Source organism: Canis lupus, chromosome 14 (assembly GCF_003254725.2).
Source record: "Canis lupus dingo isolate Sandy chromosome 14, ASM325472v2, whole genome shotgun sequence".
In the NCBI taxonomy this organism is placed as follows: Eukaryota; Metazoa; Chordata; class Mammalia; order Carnivora; family Canidae; genus Canis; species Canis lupus.
The window spans coordinates 28,139,671-28,158,226 of NC_064256.1; positions in this window are offsets into that span (position 1 = coordinate 28,139,671).

Genomic DNA, 18,556 nt, shown 5'->3' on the forward strand with positions numbered 1-18,556 from the left:
GAATCCCAAGCATGTTCCATGCCCAGGACAGAGCCTGAGATGTGGCTTGATTTCATGACCCTGAGTTCATAATAGGAGCCAAAACCAGATGTCGAACACTTCATGGACTGAGCTGCCCAGGTGACCCCATATGTCTTCTTTGGAGAAATATCTGTTCCTATCTTCTGCCCATTTCTTAAATGGATTTTTTTTATTTCTTGGGTGTTGAGTTTGTTAAGTTCTTTATATATTTTGGATTCTAGCCCTTTATCTGATATGTCATTTGGAAATATTTTCTCCCATTCCCTAGGCTGCCTTATAGTTTTGTTGATTGTTTCCTTTGCTGTGCAAAAACTTTCTATCCTGATGAAGTCTCAATAGTTCACTTTTGCTTTTGTTTCCTTTGCCTTTGGAGACGTGTCTAGCAAGAAATTGCTGCTGCCAAGGTCAAAGAGTTTGCTGCTTGTTTTCTCTTCTAGGATTTTGATGGATTCCTATTTCCCATTTAGGTATTTTCTCTACTTTGAGTTTCTTTTTGTGTTTGGTATAAGAAAGTGTTCCAGTTTAATTCTGCGTGTAGCTGTCCAGTGTTCCCAACACCATTTGTTGAAGAGACTGTCTTTTTTCCATTGGATATTTTTCCCAATTTGCTGAAGATGGATTTATCATAGTGTTGAGGGTCCGTTTCTAGGTTGTCTATTCTGTTCCATTGATCTATGTGTTTGTCTTTGTGCCAGTACCATCGTGTCTTAATGATTACAGCTTTGTAATACAGCCTGTAGTGCAGAATTCTGATGCCTCTAGCTTTGGTTTTCTATCTCAACATTCCTTTGGCTTTTTGGGTTTTTTTCTGGTTCCTTACAAATTTTAGAATTATTTGTTCTAGCTCTGTGAAAAATGCTGGTGTTATTTCGATAGTGATTGTATTGAATGTGTAGATTACTTTGAATAATATTGACATTTTAACAATATTTGTTCTTCTCCATGAGCCTAGAATGTTTTTCCTTTTTGTGTGTGTGTCTTCCTCATCTTCTTTCATAAATGTTCTATAGTTTCCAGAGTGCAGATCTTTTACCTCTTTGGTTAGGTTTATTCCTAGGTATCTTACAGTTTTGGGTGCAATTTTAAATGGGATCAATTCCTTGATTTTTCTTTCTGCTGCTTCATTGTTGGTGTTTTGAAATACACCAGACCACTGTGCATTGATTTTATATCCTGCAACTTGCTGAATTCATGTATCAGTTCTAGAAATTTTTTGGTGGAGTCATTCAGGTTTTCTAAATAGAGTATCTTGTCATCTGTGAAAAGTAAAAGTTGGACTCTTCTTTAGTGATTTGGATGCCTTTTATTTATTTTTGTTGTCTGATTGCTGAGGTTAGGACTTTGAGTACTATATTGAACAATAGTGGTGAGAGTAGACATTCCTGTCCTATTCCTGACCTTTATATAAAAGTTTTGACAATACTTTAAAATATTCTTTATCTACAATTGTGTTTTTGCTTATTTATCTCTGCTCTGCATTACTTCTTTTTTTTTTTTTTCAAGAGAGAGGTGGTGGGGGCAGGGGCAGAAGGAGAGAGAGAAAAATCTTAAGATGTTTCCATGTCCATTGTGGAGTCTGATGTGGGGCTCAGTCTTGTCTTTATATATTCTTAGTGAACTTCTTTTATCAAAATAAATAAATAAAGCTCACATGAAATAATTATTTTCTCTGGAAATTTTTCAAAATATGTCTAAGTCAGAAGTTATTTATTCTTTTCAGAAGTATAGGATATCACATTTTAGTCAGAACAATCATGTCTTTTCTTAATTTCTGGAGATTTTCAATCACTTTTCTGTTGCAGAATTACATCACCATCCTGTTTCATTCTGACACTTCTGTTAAAATGAGTCAAAACTTTCTATTTTATCTCCCATGTCTAAAAGAGGTTTCTATATATTTCACCTCATGAAAGTTCATCTCCTTTCCATTCTGGATTTTATGTGTTTCCTCACATTTATATTCCAGTTTTCATATTTTTTTCTTCAACTCCACACAATAGGTTATTTATCTAATCAATTTTTTAAAATAACAATGACCATACTTTTAATTTTTAGCATTCTACTTTGCTATTTTTCAAATTTACTTGATCTTTCTTTATACTTTCAATTATTTATTATAATTTCTATTCTCTTCAATGTATCTTTGATATTTTTGAGAATAGATTGCCTTTTGTTGGATTGTTTAAAATTTCTCTCATGGTAATAAATTTTATTACCCAGTAATTTATTTATTTATTTTTAAAGTTTTTATTTATTTATTCATGTGAGACAGAGAGAGAAGCATAGACACAGGCAGAGAGAGAAGCAGCCTCCTCACCGTGAGCCCCATGTGGGACTTGATCCCAGAGCCCAGGGTCACACCCTGAGCCAAAGGCAAATGCTCAACTGCTGAGCCACCCAGGCATCCCATGGCCAAGTAATTTATTATTGAGAACTCCTCTGCAGCAGAGATTTTTAATTTCTGAATTCCTGCAGAGACATATGCATATGTCCCTATAAAGAAAATAGCATAGGTGTTAAAGGAAACATTTGAGTTTCAATAATCTTAAATAACCTTGAAAGGTTAATACCTCAGCTTTTACCATGCATTTTCCTTCATCCAAAGCCCCAGAAACTTTTTTCCTCAGTCAGTGAGAAGAGTAATTGTAACCTCGTCATAGAAAGGGCAGCTCCTCAAGTCTCCTGAAGAGCCAGCTATTAGAGTCAACTGGCGGATTACATTCTCCTCAAGATTATATCTCTTACATGCTTTCAGCTTCCAGCCCGTATTAAGATTATATACCTAGGTCTAAAATTCCCAAAGGCTTCCAAAATATCAACTCAAGCTTGCCATTTTTTGCTTTCATTCTCAATTCTTTCATCTCAGAGGTTTCTTTTTTTATTTTTATTTTTTTTTCATAAACTCATATAGCCTTTTAAGAATTATTGCAATATTCTATGATGTTTCTAGGAGGGGGAAGTAGAAAGATGCCCATGTGATTTAGCTCAATCCACTGTGTTGCTAAAAGTTTAAGGTTTGTTTTTTAAAAAGAGTATCCAGTATCATCCCAGAGATGTGCAATAATAAACTTGGACTTTGCAAGATAAACTCATGAGCTTAAAGATTATTAACTACTTTCTGAACAATCTAATTTTGTTTTTTTTTATGTGTAATTATAAAGTAACCTGCATTGAATCAAAAATCACTGCAAATATCTCCTCCATTTAATCTAGAAAACGGAGATGCATGGTTTCTATTTATATGATTCATTTGGCCTCTCCTTTATTTTATTATAATATTCAATTTTTATAAAGTAAAGATAAATAGATAGCTATTTCAAATAGAAAAAAAAAGTTTTGTTTTATCTCCACAAGATCTGGAACATATATAACAGCCATACGAACTCTAATAAGCTAGGCTATCACTCTCTTATTTAGAAAGAGAAAATGTCTGTATCTCATCTTCAGGCTGTTAAAATCTGCCAGCTATAAAATATTGAAAGCTTACCATTCACAACTATTCTAGCAAATTTTAGGATATGTCTCTGGCTGTAGGAGCTTATTGTTAGTTGAGTTTAAGGAAAAGAGCAGAATGTCAGGAGAAACTACTCCTCTGTTTGAGATTTGACTACATAAAGCATTCACTTTAGGATGATTCATGAGTGAAACTGAGAAAAATCAGATGCTGTTTAAAGAGCAGAAATAAGCAAATTCAACTTAAATAATTTATAGTTCTATTTACTAGAAAAATCCCAAATTACTTATCTCCTGTGTTTCTCATGTGTATCGTAAAACAGAAGGTAGTTATGTTTTATTTCCAAAATTTTAATGGAAGTCCCTTTTCCAAAATATTTTCTGACTCTCTATATCAAATTTTTAGTTTTTGTGTACTCATTGAGCAACTTATTATTCTGTTAGACTCATGAATTTGTGTATGTCTGTCTTCTCCAGACATCCTTGAAAACAGAGACTATCCTTTGCTTACCTTTCCTTCTTTTGTAGCATCTTCCATTTGTATGAACACAGCAAGGGCTCTTAATTGAATTAAAATTCAATCTAATGTGGTTAAATGTAACTTTGTATCCTCTGAGAATCTGCAAAATTGTATTGAGTCTTTTTCTAAGTTCTTATACAATATCCAGAATTGAAGTAGAAGTCAGCGTACACTATTTTACTTTTACCTCCTAGTATTATATGTATTTCAAAGCAAGAGAAAACACAAAGCTTTTGACAAAAATGATATATTGAAAATAATCAACATATTTTGGCAATCCATGCACTCTCTCAGGAATCAAATATTGCTAAGAGAGGAAAGACATTAGATCTTCATCAGAATCATAATGCAAGAGGTCTACATTTTTAATAAAGCAAACATAAAATGACTTTTTATTCATAGATGTTAATTAAACACCCACATATACTCACACACACATATGCATAGCATCTTCATGCAATTTTCTTTTCTTTCTGTCTTTTTTTTTTTTTTGCCTCTGCATTTCTGAAGGATAAAGTGACTCCCAGAATCAGTGAATAAGAGGGCAATCCACAAGTAATGTTTGTTCTGTAGGGAAATACACCAGGTACATTAAGACATTTTATTTCCTTGAAAAATGATGTATTAAAGCCTGTGAAGGAGTTAGAAATAATTAAAATTCCCACTCTCTGACCCAGTTTTATCCTTACTAGATAAAATATTAAAATATCGCCAAAAATTTGATATAAACCATATATGCAGTAGTCATATAAAACCCAAAGTATCTAGTAATTTTTTTAAGTTCCTTAGGATTAGTGAAACGTTGTGTCTTGTTGATTTTTTCAGATCCTTATGAAGATGAGCACTCAAATACATTCTGTAAAGACTCTTATCTAGTGGTGTTTTATACCTCAAATAAGATATTTGGAGATTCAAACTGAAGTTCAAATGCTCACCAATCTTGGGATAATAAAACAATTGAACATCTGTTTCTACAGAAGAGAGAAGAAATGACAAATCATTTTGAAATAAAAGAAATATTCATTTATATTTATTTAAGATTTTTATTTATTTATTCATGGGAGACACAGAAAGAGAGGCAGAGACATGGGCAGAAGGAGACACAGGCTGCCTCCAGGGAGCCTGATGCGGGAGTTGATTCCAGGACCTAGGGATCACAACCTCAGCCCAAAGATAGACGCTCAACCACTGAGCTACTCAGGTATCCCAATAAAAGAAATTTTTAAAATGTAGCATTAGAAAAAAAATATTTTGAATCTACAGGAATAACGTTCTAGTAGTTACATGAAACTATTTTATACACTAAACTTTATTTTGAACTTACCTCTTAGGAGATAACAAGGAATAGCAATTTTATCAGGAAACAATTAGAACTTTAACCTAAGACCTAGCTATATTTCTATTCATATTATATCTAAACAATGGGATCAGATTCAAAAGTATCTTCAAATAGCAAATGTAGCATCTTTGATAGAAACCTCAAATTAAGCTTAATTGTGAGAAGAATATTTGTTACATTTAGAATTTTATATCTAATAAATCGAGTCTATAATTTGGTTGCTGGTCGCATCCTGATCTTTATCAATTTTTGCTCTAGTTCATCTATGAATTATTATAAGAAATGTATCGAAATCTTTCTCGGGCAGCCGGGGTGGCCCAGCGGTTTAGCGCCGCCTTCAGCCCAGGATCGAGTCCCACTTTGGGCTCCCTGCATGGAGCCTGCTTCCCCTTCTGCTTGTGTCTCTGCCTCTCTCTCTGTGTGTGTCTCTCATGAATAAATAAATAAAATCTTCGTGTTTTTTTTTTTTTTAAAGAAAATCTTCTTTCTCAATAGCAAATTTGTCAATTTCATTTTGTAATTTTTTCCATTTTGCTTTATTTATTTTAAAGCTACTTTTATTCAGTAGTTTCAAGGTTCAAATTGTTATTATCATCTTAGTACATCAAACTCTATATGACCCATTCTGTATGCAGTAATGCTTTTAAGTTAAAATGTATGTTGTGTCAGATTGATATTATTAACACAGCTTGCTTTATGTCAGTATTTACCTGATACATTTTGTAAATCCTTTACTTTGAACCTTCACATGTCCTATGTTTTAAGTATATCTTTTATAAATAGCATATGGCTAGATCACTAGGAATCCAAAAGGAAAGTCTAGTCTGTTTAAACCATTCATTTTTCCTGAAGTGCCTCTAAGAAAATTGCAAATAGCATATCCTATCCCTAATTATTTAATTTAGGTTTCTAAAAAGTATTTTCTTACACAGAAAAAAGTCCCCCCACATTATCATACATATGCTGATTAATTTTTTTTAACCTGGATAGATTGTGGTGCCCAGCTGTTTTGTAAAGCACAAGCCTAGATATTGTGAAGGAATTTTTTGGATGTGATTGACACTGATAGTTGACTTTAAGTAAAGCAGATTATCCTGCCTCAGGAGGGTGGGCCTCGACCTGTCAGTTGATTGATTTAAGAGCAAAGTCTGAGGTTTCCTGAATAAGAGGGAATTCTTTCCCAAATCATTAATTCAGCAATCTAACCTGAATTCCAGCCTGCTGGAATGCCTGACAGATTTCATACTCAAGACTGTAACATCAGTTCTTGCAGAATTCCCAGCATACTTCCTAATGATCTAGATTTAGAATTTATGTCTGAATTAGATTTAAGCTAAACAGTTTTGGAAGAAATTTATCAGAGCTAATATTTCAAACTTTGAATGACATCATATCGGAAAACATATATACAATGCTGTGTCCCAACATTAGTACCCAATGGTTAGGGAAATGTCAGACTTATAGCCATGTGCAAAGTTACTTTTTTTTCTCGTGCAATCAGAAAATAATCTCTGTGATATTACAGTGTGACTCTAGCACTATAGGAATGTCCTAATCTCTTTCATACTTTTAGCATATTTATTAGCTTGACATTCTTCTGTAAACTAGAGCTTCCTCTCTCTAGCTACAGTTATTTAATTACCTTCATGTGGAATTCTTTAGCAAATTTAAATTAATTATAATTCACAGGATTTCTATAGTTATCTCTGTCATCATATTTCTATTTCTATTTTGCTATTTTTCTATGACTCTTCTCTATTTTATTTCTTTTCTCTACTGCCTCTCTTGAGTTCATTGTTTTTCCTTTTAATTGCTCCATATACATATACTTTCTTTGGATTTATATATTCTTTTTCTATTATTTTAATACTATTACAACTATTACTACTTTAATAGTATTAACTATTTAATACTTTGGTTAACCTTAAATTTTATCAGCAGTACTAAACTCAAAGAACTCCAAAGTTATTTTCATAACCACCCCCCTCCCAGAGCAACTAAAGTGCCTTAGATCCCTTTAATAGCATCACCTTATCTCTCAATTTATGTGCTATGCTCGTCTAACATTTTTATGTGTCTTCTATTGTTATAAAACAGCATATCAGGGCAGCCCAGTGGCTCAGCAGTTTAGTGCCACCTTCAGTCCAGGGCCTGATCCTGGAGACCTGGGATTGAGACCCATGTTGGGCTCCCTGCAGGGAGCCTGCTTCTCCCTCTGCCTGGGTCTCTGCCTCTCTCTCTCTCTCTCTCTGTCACTCATGAATAAATAAATAAAATTTAAAAAATTTAAAAAACTCAGCACATCAGAAACTTATTTTATGCAAAAACTGTATGTTTAGCTTTATAGACTCATTTATTTCTTCACTCACCATTTCACCTTGAATCTCACATCTTTTAAAAAATATCTGCTTAAAGAACATTCTTTAGAGATTTTTTTTAAAAAAAGGGAAATTCCTTAAACCCATTCTTGTTGGCAAGCTCTTCGTGTTGTGTTTACCTGAACATTTATCTATTTCAGCCTCCTTTTGGAAAATTAGTTTTGTTGAATACCAATTCTAGTTTGATAGTGATTTTCTTATAATGAAATTCTTATTCCATTATTCTATTAGCTACAAGATACTCTTTAAAAGTCTTCTGTTTGTTTAAGCATGGTTCCATTGAAACAGAGGTGGCCTTTATCTCTAAACTTGCTAAAATCTTCTCTTTACCTTGACATTTTAAAGTTTTAGTGAATTTTGTCTAGTGTGGATTTTGTGGTTTTATTCTAGCTTCAATGTCTATGGATCCTTCAATGTCTTATCTTTCAGAATTCTAGGGAAATTATCTACTATTTTGTCCTCAAATTTCCTTCTCTTTTATTTTCTCTATGCTCTGTTTTGGGTGCCATGATTATATACACATTGGGATATTGCATCTCTCTAAAGTCTTCTAGTTTATGTCTTTGCCTTTCTCCATACTACTCCCTGGGTCACTTCTACTCTATCTTCCTGATGACTCATTTTCTCTTCATCTGTGTCTAATCTGCTGTTCAATCCATTCATTGAAACCTTTACACCAGAAGTAATATATTTTATTTGTAACATTTTCATTTGGTTGTGTTTATTTTTCAAATTTCTCTTTTGATCTACTTTCAATCATATCACTTCCATTTTATTTCTTCTTTTCTTTAAGCATTTCATATATAATTATTTTATGTTCAATTCTGACACTTCAAAATTTCATTTTGAGAGAGTGAGGATATTGTTTAATGTTATGTACTCTAACTAATTTTGATTGTTCCTTGGTTATGTGGTGTGTTTTTTTCCATCAGTGGGAGTCCTGAGAGCCCACATTGAGATCCTATCTCACAGAGTACATTTATATTTCCTTCTGCTAGGGACCACAAAGTACCACTAAAGTGAGATTTCTTTGGTCCCTCTCAGGTCCACAACTTAACCTTGGAATTTCTAGTTTCGCCTCAATAATCAGGCTGCAGATTGATACTGTATAGGCCCCCAAAATAAACTAACATCACAAAAGCTCCTGCTTTCATTGTTCTTTTTTTTTTTAATTTTTTATTGGTGTTCAATTTACTAACATACAGAATAACCCCCAGTGCCCGTCACCCATTCACTCCCACCCCCCGCCCTCCTCCCCTTCTACCACCCCTAGTTCGTTTCCCAGAGTTAGCAGTCTTTACGTTCTGTCTCCCTTTCTGATATTTCCCACACATTTCTTCTCCCTTCCCTTCTATTCCCTTTCACTATTATTTATATTCCCCAAATGAATGAGAACATATAATGTTTGTCCTTCTCCGACTGACTTACTTCACTCAGCATAATACCCTCCAGTTCCATCCACGTTGAAGCAAATGGTGGGTATTTGTCATTTCTAATAGCCGAGTAATATTCCATTGTACACATAAACCACATCTTCTTTATCCATTCATCTTTCGTTGGACACCGAGGCTCCTTCCACAGTTTGGCTATCGTGGCCATTGCTACTATAAACATCGGGGTGCAGGTGTCCCGGCGTTTCATTGCATCTGTATCTTTGGGGTAAATCCCCAGCAGTGCAATTGCTGGGTCGTAGGGCAGGTCTATTTTTAACTGTTTGAGGAACCTCCACACAGTTTTCCAGAGTGGCTGCACCAGTTCACATTCCCACCAACAGTGTAAGAGGGTTCCCTTTTCTCCGCATCCCCTCCAACATTTGTTGTTTCCTGCCTTGTTAATTTGCCCCATTCTCACCGGTGTGAGGTGGTATCTCATTGTGGTTTTGATTTGTATTTCCCTGATGGCAAGTGATGCAGAGCATTTTCTCATATGCATGTTGGCCATGTCTATGTCTTCCTCTGTGAGATTTCTCTTCATGTCTTTTGCCCATTTCATGATTGGATTGTTTGTTTCTTTGGTGTTGAGTTTAAGAAGTTCTTTATAGATCCTGGAAACTAGCCCTTTATCTGATACGTCATTTGCAAATATCTTCTCCCATTCTGTAGGTTGTCTTTTAGTTTTGTTGACTGTATCCTTTGCTGTGCAAAAGCTTCTTATCTTGATGAAGTCCCAATAGTTCATTTTTGCTTTTGTTTGCTTTCATTGTTCTATTTGGTGCTCCTCACTGTCTCTTGGGGAGAGAGTAAAACCTCTTTTAAATTACTCTTGCCATTTATAAGCAACATAATGCAAACCAAGTTATATGTAGATACTGGTTATTTTGGTGTGGAACAGTGTGTTATAATATCTCATCTACAATACTGCTGTGACCAAAATTAAATTAACATTCTGGTAAAAAATATTATTTGTATTCTGCAATCTTGAAATAAGGAACTGTAGTATAAATAATTTATATCCCCTAATATGTGAAATTGCTATGAATTATCTTATCCTTTTAAAGTTCCTATGTTTCTTGATATATTATTAACTTTTTAACACTTTTCTTCTCTCATACAGAATTATAAAAGGAAACATTCTCCATGGACAATTTAACAGTTGTGAAAAATTTAAAAACCATGCAAAGTAAAGGTATGTAGTCTTAAACAGGAAAATCTATATTGACTCCTAAAAAGTTCACTCCTTATTACCTCTTTTTCACTAGTGGTCTATGTATGCCAATAATCCTACTTTCCAAAAAAAAAAAAAAAAACATTGCCCTGTGTATGGTAATAAATGCAATGAATCCTTAGTATAGAAACTCCTAAAGACATAAACCATTTCTGTCTCAGTCATTATTTTACCCTTCAAATTGAGATGTAGTCAAGACTTTTTTTCAGTTATAAAAAGCATTTGACATTTTTTTCGATCTTTATTTTCAGTTCTGCTAAGTGAGTAAAGGATATTTTGCTATGAAAGAATTAAACACCTGTGAAAGGAGGGTGAGTGTCTCTAACATCCATTGTAATCTTTTATAATGGATAAAAAGGAAAGCAATGTCAGAGTTTCGGCTCTGTGATATAAATAATCTGGAAGTAAGTGTTAAGCAATACTGATTTCCTCTTAGTTAATTCTTGCACAATAGAATTTTTGAGGCCAAAATCCTCTGGCCTTCACATTTATTACATTGCTACTTGACATGACTGAAGTATCTGAAATGTTAAGTATTCTTGTCAAAGAGAACCTTAAATCTTGCACATTTGAGTAGATTTATTTAAAAGAGGGTATTTTCACCTTTTGCTAAAGCAATATTCCCAACTCAGTAACTATGCCCAACAGATGACTAATGAAGGTCTTACAATAGAAATTAGCCTCTATGCTATCTCCTAGATACAGTTGTCCCATGGAGACTCTCTCAATCTGCCTTTTCTATTCAGCTGGCTCCCTAGAGAAAGCTGAAAACAAGTGCTAGGGATCTTGTCATTAATTCAGATCAGCGGTGTCAGTTAATTAAGTGGAAGTTCTTTAACACAGTCTCTAAAGGCAAAGATGGCTGAGGGCCACAGAGGTAAAATACGACACAGGCTACATTTCAGCTCTTAAGTCAAATTTCTTCTTCCTAATTATATGTCTTACATTTTTCTTTTTGGTCTTAACTTAAAAAAAAAACAATGTGGCCAATGTAATGGGAATAAGGAGATTCTTAATCTCCTTATGTGTAGAATATCATGAAAACAGTGTTTTCAAAACAAATTCCACTCATATCTTTCATACAAGATGAGAACAGATGGATCTTAGAAGGAAAAACATGCTGTAAAGCAAGATAATATCAGAAATATTGTATTTATTAAAGATTTTTCTGTTGCGGAATTTACCACACCTAAAACATACCATGTAATGTGTGTTTTTATAAATCACTGACATGATTATATTATGTAGTCCACATATATGTGATTGTGTATATATATATACACACACACATATACATACACATATATATGCATATAACCATGCTATTTATTTATACAATTTATGTATGTTTTTTTCATTTTTGAGCATTTTCAGCAATAGAATATATATACACACACACATATATACATACACATATATATGCATATAACCATGCTATTATTTATTTAAACAATTTATGTATATTTTTTTCATCTTTGAGCATTTTCAGCAATAGAATTTTATGGAACTTAAGGAAACACTAGATTGTTCTTTTATAGAAGTGTTATACAACACTTTTGTCCATTACATATAACTCTTTCATTAAAAAAAAAAAAAAAAAAAAGTTGTGGGCAGCCCCAGTGGCCCAGCGGTTTAGCGCCACCTTCAGCCCAGGGCCTGATGGTGGAGACCCAGGATGGAGTCCCACCTCAGGCTCCTTGCACGGAGCCTGCTTCTCCCTCTACCTGTGTCTCTACCTCTCTCTGTGTGTTTCTCATGAATGAATAAATAAAATCTTAAAAAAAAATGTTCCCCAAATTATTTTTTACGGATATTTATTTATTTATTTATTTATTTATTTATTTCCTTCCTTCTTCCTTCCTTCCTTCCTTCCTTCCTTCCTTCCTTCCTTCCTTCCTTCCTTCCTTCCTTATTTAGAATAAGCAGGGGAAGGGGCAGAGGAAGAGGGAGAAGCAGATTCCTCACTGACCAGGGAGCCTGATGTGGGTGGGGCTGGATCCCAGGACCCTGTCAGCATCATGACCTGAGCCGAAGGCAAATGTTTAACAGACTAAGCCACCCAGCTGCCCCTGCCCAGATTACTTTGATGTGAATGCCACATTAAATCTTAGAGGAGTTTCAACATCTATGCTTCCCTTGGTGGTAAGGCAAACTCTTCTGATATATGTGTTTGTGAAGGCTGGACTGTCCACTTTGTTTTTCGGTCTGTTTTTCAAGTTTTCATCTACTTTACATCAAAGCAAAAATAATAAAAGGAAAAATTTCCCCTAGCATTTAATTGAATACTATGAGATTCCTTTGAAGAGAGTAACCTAAGGGTTTATGTGCAAACAGAAAGAGGCCTTTCTTCCTCAAGACACTACTTCCATCTGCTGCAATACAGTGATATACTGGAATGTGAAACTGTGCTGCTGTCTTTTGGAAAATTATTCTATGACGTGATTCACACGGTGTGAATGAGTCTGCTAGGGTTGTGCAGTGCACAACTTGCACATCTCTGCACAATAGCTCTGAAGCAAAAGTAAAAGGTTCTAGAGTTCACAATATTCTCCCAAAGGCCATGCTTGAGCCTATGGTCTCCTCAGATGTGGGAGTCTAAAGCACAAAGGAAAATCTACTCTTTAAAAATTGTAATTTTCAGTTCTTATGGGTATCCTTAACAATCAGTCCCTTCCTCCTTTGAGGCCCATATTACTATTCAATTAATGATACAAGCCTTTTACCTGTTAGTTGGTGCTATGTGATTTTTTTTTTTTTTTCACAAATGCCCATTCCTTAGAATCTAGTCAAAGGAGCCTAATGTTATTAATTGCTTTCCTTGATGACCTCCTTTGGTTTTGGGCCCAAGGATCCAGCTAATTCAATTCCCCTGGGGGATTTACCTACATAAAATTATACTTTATACCACTTTTCAAAAAGATTGTCAATTTGATTGTTGAGATTTTTGATGATATCATTTTATAAAAATTAATTTAGAATAACTTCGTATTTCATGCAAGTATGGCACTCAATGTAATCAGCTGGCATTTATGAGATCAAATTAGCACAGATTTAGAAACTGCCCACCATCAGTACCTTTACTGTATGTGTGGCTGGTGTGGTTTAAATTACTGATGCAAACAATTTTTTTTCTGTCAGAATCATATGGTATGGCTATTTTGTGGGCAGTAAGAGTAAAATTTTCCATGGTAACGTATTGTGCATTTTAGCTGGAGCTGTGTAGACCTAAATGTTACCATTGGCTCCTTTAGGTTGCTCCATAGAGGTGCTTGCTTTCCCCTGCATTATATTTTTTGCAAAGTTATTATCTAATTGTTTACATATCTGTCTTGCCATTGGACTCTGTACTTTTAAAAGTGGGAAGTGGGAACTCTCTTATTTTTCTTAGTATCTCCATAAAGAATGGCAAAAAAATGGATGTTGAATGGATCACTGATGGCATGGCAGTTGAAAATGAAATCTCATCTCTGCAAGCAGAGTTCTAGATATTTTTTTTAAGAATGCATAGAAAACATCTCAATTGACAACTGACCTGCCTCCTTCTGTACCTTTAAATCCTTTTTCATGTGTTTTAAATTTCTCATCTATAAACTATTTAATGACTTTCATGAGGCCTATGAAGTGACATTAATAAGAAAGTATTAATATAAATACTATGTTTGACACACAGGAACATTATAAAACAATACATTTTGTTTCATTATGTTTGCTTCCCGAAAACCACTGATGGAAACTTGAGAAATTCATGCTGGGTAATATCTGTTAAGTACTTTGAAATAAATCTGGAAAATACTTCATAAGAATAATTACGATTTGTCCAGCTATCATGTCGTCATCTGATCTCTTCTCAAATATTGAAAATCAGGTTTTCATGTTGTAACACAAATCACTGTTTATTTAAAACAGCCTTGATTAAAAATAACAAAGTCCTTCACCTTCTCCTTTCTTATCATTTGTATGGAATCTCTTTGATGATTTACATTAAGACAGATATTGATTTCTGTCCTCTGGCTTTGCCCTATAAATGCTACTCTATTTTCAATCAAGTGTGATAGGCATTAGGTCAGTACATGGACGGGACAAATAAAACAAAATGATTATATTTAAGAAAGCAAAACAAGAGCATCCTCCAAATACCCATAGTTTTCTGTAACATACCTTTTGCTGTACAAATAATGGGACTACAAACTCCAGATCAAATACATCTTAGTTGTGTTTATATTTCTACAAAGCCTATGTAAGTTAATATTTTATGCTTTCTTTAGGTCCACTAAAATTTGTGTTGTTGTCATTTTTGGTGGGAGTATTCTGAGGTCCACTGAAAAAGTCATAATTTCCTAGCATTCCAGGAAAAATAATACAGGATGTGAGGAGTAAGAGAAAGTAGTTGCTAAAATTTCTTTATGAAAATTTTAATGTGATCATGTCACATTATACATGTCAAAATTTGACGTGTTGATTACATGGGAGCCAAAACCATGGGCTCAGGCCCCAAGTGTCATGAGCAAGCAATTCAATTAGAGCCAACAATCTAACAGCTCTTTTTCTTTTGAAGGAAAGAAATGCACTGAAATAAATATGCTTTTGCAGAGTGCCTACATGAAGATCCTACCGCTGCCTTGGGAGGAAGGAAAACATTAATCAACACCAAGTGAACTGCCTAAGAAATATCCATAATAAAAGAAACCTCAATTTTCACAACAATGTATGACATGCCTATTAGACTAAAAATGCCATTTTTTGTTTTTTCGCTTTATTTTATTAAGTACTACTTGAATCAAGGTGTCTATCATAGGCAGAAGATTGGTCTTCCAAAGATGTCCACATTGTAAGTTCTGGAAGCTGTAGCCATGTAGCTTACATGGCAAAGAAGAACTAAGATTACAGCTTAATTAGGTTGATTAACAAACCTGGAGGTGTAGAGTGTCATGAATTACACAGGTGGGCTCAATGGAATCATAAGGGTCTTTATCAAGGCAAGAGGAAGGCAGCACAACAGACAGAGGACTGGTGGCATGAGAAGAGCTTGGCTGGATATTGCTAGCTTTAAGAAAAGAGAAGTGGGGTAGTGACCCAAAGACTATAGGTACCCTCTAAAAAGAGTAAAAGCGGCAAGAAGATGGGGTCTCCCTGAGAGCCTCCAGAGAGCAATGCAGCCCTGGAAACACCTGGATTTTAGTCCAGCGAAGCCCATTTTAGATGTCTGATCTTCAGCACAGTATGCCAACATTTTGTGTTATTCTAAAATGCTATTTTTGTTCAATTTGCTACAGAGCAACAGGCTCTGTATTAAGCTAATATTCTGTCTAATAGCAAAATGATATCAGAAAAGGCCTAAAATAAGCCAGTTGAGGATGAATGGAATTCAGTTATCTTCAATGAAACGTGCTATTATTTAATGAATTGCTTTTCTCTTTTCCCTCAGTTTGATTAGATAAATTACTGACTAGAATGGAGAGCAAAACGGTAAGAGTGCTCTAAGGACTTGCTTATGTGATCCAAATATCTGGATCATACAAATCACGAAAATTAACTCAATTGTCCTTGATCTCCTGGATAAAAGGTTTTTAGAGTCCATGCTTTTCCTCCCACCATCACATTTTTTTATTTTATCAATGAATAAAAGGCTGTTTGAATAAGGGGCTTAAAATGTTACTTATTAATATGGATGAGTAGGATGCTACCTTTGAAGGGAAAAGAATTGTAGATAAGTGACTTATGAACATTAGCAAGACTGGGAAGTAATGTAAAAATTTTCAATCCTCATCTTCAGAAATGAGTTATCTGAGACATATGGAGGGGGTCGAATTAGAAAGCTATAAAGAGTGGGGCACCTGGGTAAGTCAGTTGGTTAAGTGTCTGGCTCTTGATTTTACCTGAGGTCACAATCTTAGGGTCATGAGATTAGCACCCAGTGGGCTCTGTGCTCACCTCAGAGCCTGCTTAAGATTCTCTCTCTCTCTCTCTCTGCCCCTCCCCACCCTAATAGCATGTGCTCTCTCTCTCAAAAAAAAAAAAAAAAAAAGGCTACAAAGACTTAAAGTTCCAGATTTTTCCTGAACACTAAGTTTCCTAAACTAGGAAAGAAAACCTTTAAGTAATTGAGGGAATTATCTGCTGACTCAACTGGAACCAGGAAAAGCAGCAGCAAGATCAAAAGCAGAACAGCAGACGCAAGCTCCCTCCTGAGGGTCTTAATACTTTCTATTGTTTTTTCAGAGTAAAATCTCCCCCTACTCTCACCTGACTGGGGTCCTCATTGTTTTCAGGTCTTCCATTTGTTAATGAGGCTTTCCCACTTACTCCACTTCAAAATTCAGTGCCCTGCTGTGACTTTCCATATCCCCTTTCCCACATTTGTTTGTTCTACTTAGTACATAGGGCTGTCCAACATACTATTTGTTTCTTGTTTTTTTTTTGTGCTACCAGACATGTTTATCATTTACTGTGCTCACCAGGTCTAGTGATGTTGTATTCAAACTCACAAAACACCATTGTCTTTAGCCAGCATTGCTTAACTTTGTGGGGGAAAAATGTAGGAGAGGCAAATCATGGTAACTGCATAGATGAAGTCTCTTGACTCCCAGCCTCAGTTTCCAAATGCCCTGTCATTCTCCACCCAATAAGTGAAATATCTGGAGAGATGATCCTCAGTGGGTGTGGACCACCTTAGCTCTGGAACTCTATGGCTCAGAGCCTATCTCAGCCTTTACTTCTTGCTAATCAGGTCCTCTCAGGGGTACAAGATTGATTCCCATTTTCTGGGGGAAGATGTATGCGTCATTTAGAGATGATTAAATAAACCTGATCTTTACAGAGCAGAACAACTTTTGTGTTGGTACGTAGCATTTAACCTGGATCCTGTATACTACTAGAGATTCCTTGAGTCATTGTTCCAAGGGAGGTTATATTCTGAGAGTGGACTAAAGACCACACAGCCATCTTCTAAGATGGACTCTGTCTCAAGGACTAAGAGGCTAATGACCTCCTATGGTACTGGACATTGGCAGTTCATAATTAGTAGAAATGATGGTTGAGATAAATAACTTTTAAAGCCTTTTTAAATGAATGGATATCCAGAAAGACCTGTAAGTGACCTATCCGGCCATTCATAGGAATCTTTCCCAATTTACCTAATAAAGGCGAATCATTTCTAGGCATTTGTGCCAGTTCCATGTTGTAAGTTTTAAATGAGAGGGCTTTACCTGTTTTGTTTTGTTTTGTTTTTTTTCTATCTTAAGTATTTGGTAAACATTTTATCCATAGAAATTGAATCCTTTCAAGATTACAAAATGTTCAAAATTTCACATAGTAAATATATTGTATATTTCCAACTGTTATAATGGATTTTTCCTTGCTTTTATAAAACTTGTTCTCAATTTAAGTACAATTTTGAAAATAAAGTTTTAAGTGTTCTTGACTTTCTTTCCTCTTCCTGGGCACACAGGAAGGCTATATTCCCCAGCCTCTCTATCAATAATGTTGGTACTATGTGGTAGAGCCTGAAGAATGGGAGAGGAAATGATGTGTCACCCCAAGCAGTGAATACCAGTGTGCCCCATCCCGTGCATGTGATTTCAAGTGAAGGATCTTGGGCATCCGGGTGGGTCAGTTGGTTCAGCATCTGACTCTTGGTTTGGGCAAAGGTCATGATATCAGGGCGGTGAGAAATAGGCCCATGTTGGCTCTGTGCTCAGCAGAGAGTCTACTTGTCCCTCTCCCTCTGCCTCTCTCCCTGTTCACTCTCTCTCTTTCTTTCTCTCTCTCTCAAATCCTTAAAGTGAGGAATCTTGAGCTGGCAAGGTTGCAAATGGTGTGTCCTAGATTCCTGGACACCGATGGGTAAAAAGAAAAGCTGGAAAAATTTGCAAGAATCTTTCTGGTTGTTTAATGTCATTGACATACCATTTGTATATTTGGGAAGTTTGTGTTAATTACACCAAATAACATAAAAATAGCAAAAGGAGCAATTAATATGAAGGTTTTAAAGAGAGAGGAGATTAGTCATTGAATATCCAAATAGTTGAAAGATTGCAACATTATTCATCTTATTTAGTATAATCATGGTGTCAAAAAAAATCATGGCATCCTTAAGGATATTGAAGTAAGTTTTTTAAAAATTAGGATTTTTTTTGATGGCTAACATTTCGTGCCTACATTCATGCCTGCAATATGACCATA